The 11,723-nt window shown below is 40.3% G+C and overlaps 1 non-coding gene across 1 annotated transcript; it reads right to left on the bottom strand.

Annotated features, from left to right (window-relative positions):
• Positions 1–9,820: 9,820 nt before the first annotated feature.
• On the bottom strand, positions 9,821–9,959 carry LOC115943447 (small nucleolar RNA SNORA42/SNORA80 family). The gene has a single exon (XR_004078027.1). It is a non-coding gene; the product is annotated as a small nucleolar RNA SNORA42/SNORA80 family (small nucleolar RNA).
• Between the last annotated feature and the right edge of the window lie 1,764 nt (positions 9,960–11,723).

The following is an 11,723-nucleotide window of genomic DNA, read 5'->3' as shown; positions in this document are numbered from 1 at the left end:
TTCCTCACACTAGCCACATTTTTTATTGTAAAGTATACACAACATAAAATTTACCATTTTAACCGTTTTTAAGTTGTACAGATCAGTAACCGTAAGAACAGTCACACTTGTCCTGCCATCACTACTCTCTAGAACTTTTCATCATCCAATAAACAGTGACTCCCCACTCTCTCTTCCTTCAGCCCATTTTTCTAGGTAAACATTTTCCTCCTGTTTCTATGAACTTTACTATTCTAGGTACCTCATATAAGTAGAATCATACAGTATTTGTCCTTTAGTGCCAGGACCCCAGGATCATGACCTGAGCCAAAGGCAGACGCTTAACCAACTGAGCCACCCAGGCATCCAGTTTGGCTCTCTTTTGTTAGGAAACTTTTAAGGGGCTGATTCTCTTTTCCCAAAATCCATATGTTGAAGCCCTAACTCCAGTACTTTGGAATGTGACTATATTTGGACAGCCTTTTTAAAAAGGTGATTAAATTAAAATGAATCCTTTAGGGTGAGTCCTAATCCAAACTGACTGCTATCTGTATAAGAGGAAATAAGGACACGCAGACCTGAAGGATGCACAAGCATGGAGGAAAGACTGAAGGAGCCGAGGGCAGCCATCTGCAAGCCAAGGAAAGAGGGCTCAGAAGAAAACAAACCTCCAAAAACCTTGATCTTGGACTTCTGATCTCCAGAACTGTGAGAAAATAAATCTGTTGATTTGATTAAGCCAACCAGTCTGTGGTACTTCGTTATAGCCACTATAGCAAACTAATATATAAGAATAAATACAAAGTGCTTATAGACAAAACATTATAGTTAACACTTGGCTGAGTAACCCCTGTAGACTACATAATTTGGGAAGATGAAATAGGCTGGAATTTTTTTTGTTTTTAAAGAACTTGATGGGCTGCCTTAACTCCTCATTGATAAAGAGGTTCTGTGTTCAGTCCTCAGAACTGAGCTGAGAATAACCCAGAGATCAGGCAGATACTTGGGAAGCCAGAAATCTGACTTTGGTTGGTGATCATTCTGAAATAATGTATTTCTTAGTTTTGAGGTACATGGACCTGTGGTTCTAGAGACTGACCCATTGAAGGTTACCATTTAAATTAGTAGAAATCTTTGAGAAAATCTCCATCTTACGTGGCAGAAATGTGTATCTCACTAGCATTGAAATCCATATAAAGTAATAGAAATTGGTTGAATCATTTATATGCAAGTGACTTGAGTCAGAAGTGAATTGTATCACTGGAAAAATGGTAGACTGCTGTGGATTAGGATGTCACAGAAGGAAATGGATTAATATAAAAGTGCTTTGCTACTCACCAATGGCAAGAGTACTTATACATAAATTCCATAAAATGAACAGTTGGATTCTTTAATATAAAAACAAAATGGATTTATTTTTCCAACAACTTTAATCATGAGTCAATAAAACATTTGTAAATGTAAACAAAATTGTTTCTGGGCCTATTTTAAAAACTGGGCCTTCAGTTATTTTTACATAAATTATTGTCACAAGAGGGAATCCTTGACAGAATTAAACAAAGGGGAGAAAGGATTTGCAAGTGAGGGCTGAGAAGAAGGCAGGCAGTCTAGAAAAAGTAAATCTTGTTTGCACATTTTTGGCGGTGAACTAATTAGTCGCTATTCTGTCTTGATTTGGCTTGGTAGTATCAAATAAACCCATATTAGTTGTTTTGGATTCTCCAGAAAGCCGTGAGTCCTTCAGTCAGCACCTCCACCTTGTTGAGATCAGGTCTACATGGTTTCCCTCATGAGGATGTCTCACTGTATGGAATTTTGTAAATTTTATAGGGAATTTTAATGAAATTTCTAACACTTCTATAAAGAGAAGGAGAAAACTAACAATACAGTGTTAGAAAAGAAACCAATGCACTGTGTAGGTGCAGGAAGGAAATCACAGTAGATTATTTTGGCTGAAATGGAAAGTTCTATTTAAGGAAGAGTAGCAGAGGGCTTGGAAAGGCAGGCTGAGGCCAGATTATGAACATCCCTGAACAAGTTTGACTTTTATTCCATAGATACCAAAGAAAGGAAGAGACACGGTTAAGCTCTGTTCTGGGCCATGCTTTGCAAGTGAATTAAGTGCAGGATGGACTGGAGCAGAGAGAAACTAGAAGCAGAGACTCGGAGGCCACCACAGTAACCCAAACCCAAGTGCTCAAGTCAGGGTAGATTCGAGAGACATTACAAAAGAAAAATACACAGGATTTAATGGCAAGTTATGGGGAAAATAGAGAAGAAAATAGTGTGACTGAGTGCTTAACCTGGGTACCAAAGATTATCAGTAATTGGGAATCAAAAAGGGAATCTAGGGGCACCTGAGTAGCTCGGTTAAGTGTCCAACTCTTGATTTTAGCTCAGGTCTGGATCCCAAGATCATGAGTTCAAGCCCCACATTGGGCTGGGTATGGAGCTGACTTAAAAAAAAAAAAAAATCTAGTTTTACTGGAAAAGTGAGTTTTATTTTAGAAATACTGTATTGAACATATATATTAAATTTCACCCTTGCCTACCCTCCCAATTCCCTTACCAACTCCATTTTTTTTCCTCACAGCAGTTACACTCTAATACAGTTTACTTCTATTTATCGACTATTGTCTATATGCCTCTACCTGAAAAATCTGCACAAGGCAGGGATATTTTTTGGTTTTGTTCATTATGTGTCTAAAGTATCTTGAACAGTGCCTGGCACGTAATAAGTGCTCAATAAATGTAAGCTGAATGCATGGGCAGAGTTGGCATCCAAGAGAATATCTAGCATGTGGTTGAAACATAAGTAACATATTGAAAACTTCCTACGTGTAAAGCACCAATGCAAGACACTGGTTTTGGTGCTCTACACATATCACGTTGCTTACAGCTACCATAGGGGGTAGATAGCATCCTCCCATTGCAGATAAGGAAACTAAGGCACAGAGTGGTAAAGAAATAGATTAATCAGGAAGGTGGTAGAGCCAGGTTTCAAACGTAGGTAAACTGGCTGTGGAGCTCATGCACGATCGTGCCTCTCGCTGTACATCATCACCTCATGGGGCGAAGGGGCAAAATGGGAGAAGGGCCTGAAAGGGCTTGGGAATCAGATGCCCAAGGTAGTAGTTGCCTCTATGGAAGTAGATTGTGAAAGCAGAACAAAAGGCTAATGATAGATGCTTACCTTGCCCAGGATTGCCCCATTCTTTTCCTAACCATGCTACTGCTGATGTTGGTGGGCTGGTGAATTTTTGTGGCATCTCTGCAGATCAAATAAAAATAAATAACAGATTAAAACCATTCATTTTCCAGAAGCACTGTACTGGGGGAACCTAGTACTAACAAAAAATAAATTTTGTTTTATGAAATTCAGTGTTGGACACATATACACCAGAAGGTGGTACATCTGACAGCCCTGAATAGCAGCCACAGGAAGTACATCTGTTAATAAATAACACCATGTCCTTTACAATAGAGCAGAACACTGGGGTATCTTGTGGGTCTCCCGTAGCTGAATGAAAATACAGGCATGTTATGTCAGAAAGAGTCCACATTATCACCTCTAGCTACTAAAAGCAATAAATTGTCAGATACATACTTGGTGAGTTACATCAAAACCCTTTAAAAAGATTGTTCTGACAAACTGAGGGTTGATGGAGGGAGGTGAGTGGGGGATGGGATAAATGGGTGATGGGTGTTAAGGAGGGCACTTGTTATGATGAGCACTAGGTGTTATATGTATGTAAGTGATGAATCACAAATTAAAAAGATTGTTCTGATAGTTATGCTTTCAAGAAGTAATGTTGGAAAACTTTAATTTGTTAAATTTTTTAGAGTCTACCTGCTCTCCCACAAACAAATGGCCTTTTTATTGTAACACCTACACTTTATACTTGAATTTGCTGACAGCTATGCATGGAAATATCTAAATAATCTAAGGTATTTTCATAAAAACAATGGCTGCTCTGGAAGGAAACAAAATTTCTAATTTCTTTAGTTCTAATTTGTATTTACTAGTCAGAGATATCTGATGCCCCACCAGGAAAAACAAGAACAACAATGGAAATTGACCTGCTGGTGGGAAGATCATGGCATGTTTCAAGAGGTAGATGATCATGTTTCAGCAATTCAGGAAACTTGTAGGTCCAGGACACTTAACTGCATCTCTCTAGGTGTCCATTTCTTCAATTGTATCATGTGAGTTTCGGTCTAGAATCTCCAGATCTGTGCCCCCAAAGTCTGCATTTCGTATAACATCTTCATGATTTTTACCACATGTATATGCCACTGAACTATTTTTTATAATAATAGTTTCTTTAAATAGGCTTACTTAAAATCCACATACACTTATTTTCAAAATAAAACTCTCCATGGCTACTAGCATGGAAACAGCATCATTTGCCATAACTAGAAATTACGAAAATAATTACAATGAAAAATAAACATAGGCTTACAACTTTGCTAAATATTGTCTTTAAAATCTGTGATTCTGAGACCTGCTCTTTCTTTCATAGATAAAATGAGCACGTGTTAGCAACATAGAACTGAGTTACCAGGATTACTTACAAGAGCTTTGAAAAGAAACTGGCTTCCTCACTATGGCATTTATTGCATTTTGAATGTAATGTCCCAACGTACCACCCCCTCTGGTACCCATCTTACACTTTGGAAAACCACTATCCTAGAACATCCCCAAGATTCCTTTTTGCTCTACTATCCATATAGTTTAATAGAAAGCTCAGGCTTTAGGATCAGGCAGGCTTGATTCGTGTGCCCTCTCCAAATCTGTTTTCTTATCTGTAGGATAAAGATAGGATATAGCTCACAGTGTTATGAAGATTAAGTGGAGAGCTGTAAATCCATAGCATACCACCTGGCACATAGTAGGAGCTCCGTAAACGTGAATCTTCACTTCATATTTTGTATTAATTGGACTTACCGAACCACTTAATTTCAGGAATGGCCCAATGATTCTGAAAAGACTTCAATTCAAACTGCACTTTTTTCTCACCAATGGAATCAGACCTCATGCGTTCATAAATTCTTATTTTTATATACTCTTTTTTGAAACATAGACAAAATATTTAAATATAAGCTTATATTGTGTTTATGTTGACGTTAGAAGAACAAAAGAGTCAGTTATTCTATCAGCAAAATGAGTTTTCCGCAATAACAGAGGAATTGCAATTCGGGACAAGCAAACTATGGTGAACCATAGGCAAGTCTGGAGAACAGGAGAGAGGACTTTGCATTTATTCATAGGGAAAAGAAGGAAGTTGTGAGGGACTCACGTGGCTTCTCCTTGGTTGAAGTTGGCAATTTCTCACTGGCTATGCTGTTGTTGGGCAAGGAGAAATTCTTCCTTCCTCCCGCTGGGGTATATAAAGTAAGCTCCCTGTTTGGGAATGCAAGGTATGCTTCCTAGGGCAAGTGGTAGTGTGAGAAGTCCCTTTTGGACTTCCTGACTCCATTTTAAATTATGTTTTCTCTTTTTTTTTTTTTTTTTTAAGATTTTATTTATTTATTTGACAGAGATATAGCGAGAGAGGGAACACAAGCAGGAGGAGTGGGAGAGGGAGAAGCAGGCTTCCCGCTGAGCAGGGAGCCCGACGTGGGGCTCAATCCCAGGACCCCGGGACCATGACCTGAGCCGAAGGCAGATGCTTAATGACTGAGCCACCCAGACGCCCCCCGCCTTTTTTTTAAGATTTTATTTTTAAGTAATCTCTACACGCAATGTGGGGCTTGAACTCACAAGCCCGGGATCAAGAGCCGCATGCTCTGCTGACTGAGCCAGCTGGGTACCCCTTAAATGAAGTTTTCTTTCTTTATGTTCACATTTTTACAGGGATGAAAATCAAGACATACTACCACTAAAAACACAAGACTAATATGTAGTTAAATTTTAGTGTAAAGACTTGCATAGCTAATTAATGAAAGGACCCCATGGGGATGAGGATGTGTTGGGAGAAGAAGCACGGATTATGAATAATTTTAAATCTCTATTTTCAACATAAAAAGAGCTCATTGTTGCTTCTCATAAACCCAATGGGAATAGCAGTGATCTTTGCTCCTGCTGAACACTGAGATCCCTCCTGCTAAATCGGCGCAAACAGCTAGCTAAAGGAAACCTTCCTGGGAAGTCTGCTCACAGAACATTGCGGGGGAGCTTGCTAAGGTTTAACTCCGGCCCTGTCTGTGCACCGTCCCCGCTCTCACCTGGCTTCACCTAAGAGACACAGAAGGGACTTTATCAATTAGGGCCAAGTTCAGAGAGAAAGAGACAGACACACGTCTTGAGTGAAACAAAGACCACAGTGCTTTGATTTCACCAAAATGACACTCTATCTACCATGCTGCTCTTAGGCTGAAAGGCTACTGCACAGGGACCTGGGCGGGGGTGGGGGGGTTGGAGCGGGGAGGAGGATGCGGTCTCAGGAAAAACTGGTGTGGGCCTGACCTTTCAAGGCCGCAGCCGCTAGCGAGACTCAGAGAGGAAGAGGGCTGTTGTGATGGATTGTTCTGACTTCTGCACTGTCACTTTCATCGGTTCAGAAAGGTTCGAGAACCTATGCTGGGATTTAGCAGTAAATCAGGTTAACAAGGGAGCCCCCAAGGAAAACAACGTGTGGCGGAGAGATGTTTCTCCCCTGGGATTTCTCCATCTTTTCTCCTCTCACTTGCAGCATTTTGCGCCGTCTTTCTTGTTTCTCTCACGCACTAAGGGCGCAACAAAGGAATTCACACTAAGAGGTTGCGAATAATGTGTCCCCCCTCTCTGGGGAAAGGCAGGTCCTAGAAGTATGTGGCCAGCCGGGTAGCACAGGGCACCAGGGGAGCGGTGAGATTGGCAGCTGGAGAGTTCTGAAGGTCCTCTGAATCATTTGACCGCAGGACCCAACATTCCCCTCAGCCATCCGCTACAAGGCCAGTTCAGCGCTGGTGCAGGCCCGCCGCATGACCCCTGAGGAATAAAAACTGAACATGGAGCACTGCTCCCTTTGGCTCTGCTTTCATACCTTGTCCTCAGCTTCTCATTTCAAATGTATTTTATTTCTCCTCCCGGTTAGCCCCCAACACTCAACTCTCAAACAGCGTGAGCATTTTTCACACTCCAGTCCAGTAGGTAGATTCTAAACAAATAAGTGGAATCCAGTCTGCACTGCCCTGGAAACAAGATAGGAACGAAGTACTATCACCTCTAGTACCAAAACCCACTGGAGATGTCCTTTCATATACTATTCCAACGCATCCAACAGACTTCACATCGTGGTTGAATTATCAAGCCCAACCCCCAAAGTAGGGATGGTTGTTATAACTTTTATCTCTCAAAAATTATTTTATTTATTTATTTATTTATTTATTTATTTATTTGACAGAAAGGGAGAGAGCACAAGCGGGGGGCCGGGGGGAGGCGGCAGGCAGAGGGAGAGGGAGAAGCAGGCTCCCCGCTGAGCAAAGCCCGACGCGGGGCTCAATCCCAGGACCCCCAGATCATGACCCGAGCCGAAGGCAGATGCTTAACTGACTGAGCCACCCAGGCGCCCCTCAAAAATTATTTTATTACCATTAAATATTTGATAGTCTATAACAAATAATTGTGTACCTTCTCGACAGATAAAGACATTTTAACAACTTCCTTCTCTCCTAATCAAGGTCTAATTTAGGATTGTTCAATAAATCAATAATCGTATTATCTTTAAGTTGAATACCTTATTCATGGAGTCTCTGAGATTCTCACACTTTTCTCCATCTCTATATAGATAAATGTTGACACCAACTCATGAAAAATCAATCCCTTGTCTCTTGGGGGCCATCTCACTCTCAAGAAAATATCTGTTCTTGGTCCTTGAATTCTAGCACCTATCACTATACATAGCATGTAGTGAATGCTCAGTACATATTTACCAGGTGAATGACTGAACAATCGTACATTGGTGACAATAATGTCCACATGAAATCTTTCTGCTACAGTTATTAGTATTCTTTTTTCAAAAAGATCCTGAAAAAGCCTGTTGTTGAATGATGTGTGCCATCATTGAATGTCGACATTTCATTGCTCTTATTTTAGGTTTATGCTCCTTCTATGTCTCAATAATTAGTTCCCTGGCTTCATGGTCAGATGGAATTACCATAAAATTTTAGAGGTATACCTTCTACAAGCTTGTTTGGTGGAAGCAAGATGATTCTACTCTCCTCTATTTCCTCCTTGAAGCAGACTGTAAGGTTCAAGAGAGCAGGCATGGTCTCTAGTCTGCCACCTGGAACACAGTAGATGCTCAATAAAAACTTTGCAAATGGAATGATTAAATGCTTCCATTTACCCCTTTCTTAATGTCAGGGCAGGCTACAGAGTCACGTCCTATACATTCTGGGGGAAATGGAAAAGAACTAACAGTTTGGTACCTGCTGTGTGTCATTCACTAGGCTGTATGCCATATATAGATTACTTCATGTAATTTTTACAGCAACCTTGTGAAGAAGGTATTCCAATTTTACAGATAAAGAAACTGAGGCCCAAAGGAATCTGTCATGAAGTAAATATGTGCACATGAAATTCTTTTTTCTCCTAGAATATCTGTTCTCTTCCTATTGCTTAATCAAATCACACCCAACCTTCGAGAACCAAATTAAGACTGTTGAAAGTTCATTCTCCATGGGCGTCTTGTGTTTCTGTCCATCTTCTGAGTAAAGGCACTGACAGCCTTTGGTCTGGGCTATTTTTTCAAGGATGTTTGTAGAGCATACACCCTTGAACAAAGAGATAGTAACTCCCTCTGGGAGAGGACAGATTTGTTTTCTGACCAGGTTAATAAGGATAGTATCTCCTTCCAGGGCAAAGACTGGTCAGGTTTGCTAACGGCCCCTTTAAGAAGTTTGGGGTTTCCTTACCTCGGGGTTCCTCAGCTGTGATACAGACCCATGGAGTGTGCAGTGCCACTCTGGACCACTCTGTCAGCCCTACGGGATTTGGAGGACCCGTTCACCAAGGTGAACACCAAGTTCCTATGTTTTGCTATACTGTGAGGAAGAAAGTCCATTGTCTCTGACCTAGGAATTTTGTGTCCTCTTCAAGTACCTATGAAAATGTAATAGGCTAACTTTCAGCTTGCAAATAGGGTAAAACTTTAGCCTTTTTACAGGTCTTGACAAAGACCTTCTTCCTTTGGGAAGCCTTTTCTAAGCATTCCAGCTTCTAGTGAGATCTCTAAGACACGTTTTGCAGGAAACCCAACCTGCTGAGTAATGTATTTATGAACATTTTTATTGCCTCACACTTGATTATTCTCTCTTAGAGGACAGAAACAGCCATTTATACCTCTTGGTAAGTATTTAGCATTTTTTTTGAATATAGAAATTGGCTCTTGTTTCATTAATTGTAATTTGTTAAAATGTATTGAATGTCTATTAAGTGTAGGACATTATGGTCAGAATGTTTAGGTAATTATTTCCCTAACTGGTGCATAAGTGCCTTGAAGATGGTCATAATATCTCATAGTTCTTTATCCATTATAATTCCTTCTGTCTCTCATTCTCATTCAACAAATATTTATGGACTGTCTGCTATTGCAGGTGGTATGTTAGTTGCTGAGTATACAAATGAATAAGAGAAGTCTGTCCACAATGAACTCGTGGAAACACATACATGCAGTACAAGAAGGAAATCCAGTGACAGGAAAAAAGCATAGATCATTATGGGAACATGGAAAAGGGCCACTCAACAGGACTTTTCATTTTGGGGGGGCAGTTGCTTTTCCTCTTCTGGGTATTTTCAGCAGCACATAGTGCTTAGTAGATACTGAAACAAAGTGGTTTCTTTCTTTTTTTTCCACACTGTAGAGCCCCCTTCAGTGCTCACAGCCCACCAGTGAAGAGTGTGGGCAATGGTTCTGGGCTGCACACTCCTCTGGCATGGGTGTACTAGGAGAGGTCCACAGAGAAGGATCTTCCATCAATGCATCACCATTTGCTGAAACAAAGTGTGGATGTGGGGACTGATAATCCAACTAGAAATCTTGGTCAAATCCCTGTTCTGAAACTTGTGTATATACTCCAAAATAGCCCGTCTAAGATTGGCTGGCCTATATTAAAAAGGATTGCCAGCAGGCTCAGGCTCTAGTTCTACCTATTTAAAAAGATATATGCAACAAGTGTGTTTAAGTAAATGAACCTATATCTAACACCTAGAATATTACTAGGGACTAGAAGATGCACAAGGCATGTTCCTTGCCCTCAAGATGTTCATAATTAAGTGAGACAGACACAGAGAACCATCATCTAAAACTGTGCAGGAGAGCATAAGCTTTGAATAGAAACTAGGGGTTATTATCAACAAGCTGTGGGAACTTATTCCACTGGCGACCAAGAGAATTTCTTGCAAAGGGATGGCATCTGAGTTGGTGTTTAAAGGCTGAAAAGAATTTCCCCAGGCAGAAAACAGAGAGTAAGGCAGCCTAGGAAAAAGCTCAAGCAAATGCACATTCTTTAAAAGTAAATAAACAAATGAATTAAATAATTAATAAAAGGAGAGTTCAGGGAATGGTCAGTAGGACAGCAACTGGAATGTAGGGTGTGCACACAACTGAAGGTCAGAAAGGAAGTTCCATTCAGCGCCTTCCACGAATATTTATTAAGCACCTGCTGGGGCAAATATAGTATGCTTAAAAAGAGATAAAGGTAAAGACCTAGCTCACAACCTAATGAGGAGATCGTTTAATCTAAAATAGTAAATGCCAACAAAGCACTAAACAGGGAGGATCTTGAATGTCACCCTAAGTCACTTGGGTGTTATTCCTTAGGAAGAGAATGCAGTGAATGATTTTTATCTGACCTGGGAGGAGGAGGAGGTTAAGTCTTGGCAACTGTGTGAAGGAAGGTTCAGAGGGGCGATAGATGGAGTCACGGAGAACAGTATGGAAGCTTGTGTAATCATCCAGGGGAAAAACACAAAGGGTCTATATCAGATGAAGATGAAAGAGCAAAGATAGAAGACTCGTGAGGACAGAACTTGACGAACAGGTGTTTATGAAGATGAGTCCAAGCCTTCTCTTCTGGGAGAAGGAGAGGATGATGCTGGTAATAATAGAGAACACTCATCAGAAAAAAATATCCAGAACTGATAAGATCTCAAAGGTAAAATAACCGATCTCCATCATATCTTTTTTCATTTAACTTTTTACTTGATCATAATTTTAGACGCAGTATCACATTTTTTAAGCAGTAAAAGTAAACACCGAGGACTTTTTAGGAGACACATCTTACCAGGGTTTTTGAAGCTTCAGGAACATTAGTGGATCATGAAGTCAATTTAAAATGGTATGAAATAATACCAAAAAAAAGTGAAATAGAATAAAGCAGAACAGGACAGAAAATACAGTGATCACATAGAAAGATTATTATTTCGTGGAACTTTGACTTCTGTTTTATGTACACAGACTAGGTTGCAATATCAAGTACATGTCTTAGTGCGAGTTGCAGTTTAAAAAAGTTTGAAAGCCGCTGATCCAGACAGTGTCCAACAAGCCATCTCTCTCAACCCTCCTTCCTCCAGTTTACAGGATTTGAGTATTGGCATATAGGGGCTTGAGGCATCTTTTGTCCCTTTGACAATGAATGACAATCCAATTATGTAAAACAATGGTGCTAGTATTTTGTTTGGAGCCACTGGCCTCCACCATTTTTATAGAAAGCCAGAAGCACCCTCTACATTACTGTCTGTAGCCCCTTTGGCATCA

Source organism: Leptonychotes weddellii, chromosome 3 (assembly GCF_054177405.1).
Source record: "Leptonychotes weddellii isolate Sample4059 chromosome 3, ASM5417740v2, whole genome shotgun sequence".
Lineage (NCBI taxonomy): Eukaryota > Metazoa > Chordata > Mammalia > Carnivora > Phocidae > Leptonychotes > Leptonychotes weddellii.
Note: the sequence above shows the minus strand (reverse complement) of the source record. Positions and strands in the feature narration are given on the sequence as shown.